The sequence below is a fragment of the Apteryx mantelli genome, chromosome 12 (genome assembly GCF_036417845.1).
Source record: "Apteryx mantelli isolate bAptMan1 chromosome 12, bAptMan1.hap1, whole genome shotgun sequence".
Classification (NCBI taxonomy): domain Eukaryota; kingdom Metazoa; phylum Chordata; class Aves; order Apterygiformes; family Apterygidae; genus Apteryx; species Apteryx mantelli.
In genome coordinates, this window is record NC_089989.1 from 19399687 (window position 1) to 19402344 (window position 2658).

The window sequence follows — 2658 nt, forward strand, 5'->3', positions numbered from 1 at the left end:
ATAAAAAAGAAAATTTTGCTGTCGTTTAAGTTAGTTAGTCTCATTGGCCAATACATAGCATAAAGTCGCAATAAATTAGTCCTTGTCACCCAGTGGTGTTGGAAAACGTAATTTTGGTTTCCAGACTTACATTTCTTTACCTATTTAGTTTGTATGTGTTCCCAATAGCTTCATTCACAGTGCTCTAACTGTTGCTCAATAAAAGCTTCCGGAGGATAATTTGCTTAAGTGAGCCGCATGCCGCAGCTTTGTTTAAACGGCTCTCTAACCTGCACGCTTCCCCTTGAGCCGGCCACAAATATACATGTGTTTTCGCCTCTTCTCAAAGACTTTTCATAGAATAGGGGAAACTGGTTATCTGAGAAGATAGAATTGCTCAAAGTTAGCTACTCGGGGCTTAGGAAAGCCCAAAGCAAGCTGTTGCTTAAAAAAGGAGACGGGAGGAAAAAAAAAGAGCATTTCTCTCTCGCTTTCCAGTTTGAGATAAGATAGCGCTGAACGCAGGGAAAATCTAAACTGGAGGATGAGAAGGTGACAGTCGATCGTTTCAAAGGCTTGTATGCTGCGCATCGTCAAGAAATGGGGGGCTAACAAGTAAACTGGAAACCGTTTATATATTCTTCAGCACTTAACAGCACCGAGATTTCCAAGGAAGCTATAGATTCGGGCTGGTTTGCTTCTTTGAGAACATTCGTAATAATAATCGTGATTATGGAAAATATATCCATAAAGCCATACGAAAAAGGTTTGTATCTGAATGAAGCGGTCGCATTCCCCCCGTCATCTGTGAACGGTATTTAGAATAAGTTTAAACAACTTCAGCTGCTTTCTAGTATTTCTCGGGCGTTTCTTTTTGTTAACTTTCCGGGTATACTTGGCTTTTTCCTCTATAATCAGCTTTCTTTTGCTGGATTCATTCAGCGATGCGATAATCCAATGTTGGTGATATCTCACTTCATTAACATAATGAATCAGAAGGAAAAGGCTGATTATAAATTAGAAAGCTTCTATTTATGTGAAATATCTTGGCAACTGGCAATAGCGAGGAAGATAGTAGAAAGAGTATCAGAGAGTTAATGGGACTTTGGGAACGCGGTTGCGAAAGGTCTCAGGTGCTCTTTGGGCAATTTAAGACGTCTGAACGCTTTAAAGGACAAACGTGTCCTTTACAGCGAGACAGCTTCACTGATCGGGGGAAATATCATTCGGCTAATATATCCTCGGTGCTCCAAGTGGTTTAAGCGCAAAACTCGATGGTTTGGGTGCAAGTTTTGCGGCTAGATGCCTCCCGGAGCGCTGAAGCCCGGCTCGCCGCCGCCGCGGCTCCCGCCCGGGGGCAGCGCTGCCCGCTGCCCTCCTAGCAGCTACTTGGGTTTTATTTCTGCCACCTGCGGCGGCCGGGAGCGGGGGGAAGTGGCGCTGGGGGTTACTGTAAAGGGTCGGCGAGGAGCGTGGAGAGGCGAAGCCGCGGCGGCGGCTGACACGTGGCGCGCAGAAGTCTGCACGCCCACGGGAGAAGGGGAGAGGCTGGCGAGGGAAGCGAGGGTGCAAGTTGCTGCCCGATGAGCTATAAATATTTCTTTCCTTCAGACCAGAACGCTTTTAAAGTTTCTCAAAAGCCTGCGTCTTCTGCAAACTCAGAAGACAGCAAGGATACAATCTTTGTAAGAAAACTCAGTTTTGCCTTGTTCCGGGCTTATAAACTCGATCCTGAACTCGAGGACAAGACCTTCCTTTTTCCGCGTTTTACCGTTATTTTGAGCAGCGGGAACGTGATCCCTGTTCGGGACAGCAAGGCTTTTTCGTAACAAAATACGCGATTACCAGAGTCGTTTTAAAGCCCTATAGATCTTAAGAGCACGGTGACTCCCAGCACCTGCACGCAAAGGTTTTGCAATTTACCTCAGCCAAGGGGGCAGGAGCAGGGGGGAAGCAGCGGCTCCCGGGCACCGTCCTGCCGCTGCGGTCCCTGCGGGCTGCGCCTGGCGGGGAAAGGTAGCTGCCTCCCCCCGCCCTATCTCCAAAAAGGAGAACACGAAAGTCCCAAAGCCTCCCCCCCTCTTTATTTTGAATTGAAGGCACCTGTTGGGCTTGCCTTTCCCTCTTAGAGTCACCTTTGCAATTACAAGAAGCAAACGCGAATCGGGAGAGCCTGGAGCGAGCCTGCGGGTTTAGCTGGGGGAAGCTTGCTGGCGGGAGGAGCGAGGTTAAAAGGTGGGGAAAGGAGATGGGGGTCACCTGAAAAAGTCAGGGAGGGCGGCGGAGGCGAGCCGGTAAGCGAGGAGCTTTTTCTCTTAATGCCTTTTTACCACGGGCTTCGTGGCGGCGCGCTGGGCGGCTGCCCGGGGCGTTGGGTGCCGCGGTAGCCGGGCCCCGAAACGCCGCCCCTGCTCCGTGGGCGAGTCGGGGTTGCGCATCGGGAGAAGGTGGGACGGGCAGGGAGGGGATGCGCAGGCATCGGTGCGGAGCGAAGCTGGCGAGGTGCGAAGTGCGAGGAAGGAGCCGCAGCGAGGGGAAGTGAGGGCGCAGGGCGTGCGGAAGGGGGCGGAAAACGGGGCTCCCACCTGCCGTTAAACCCGGGAGTGCTTAGTGCTTGAGTATTTTATAAGAAATACTAAATCGCCCTTGTGTAAGTCAAATAAAACGAGGGGCCTACCT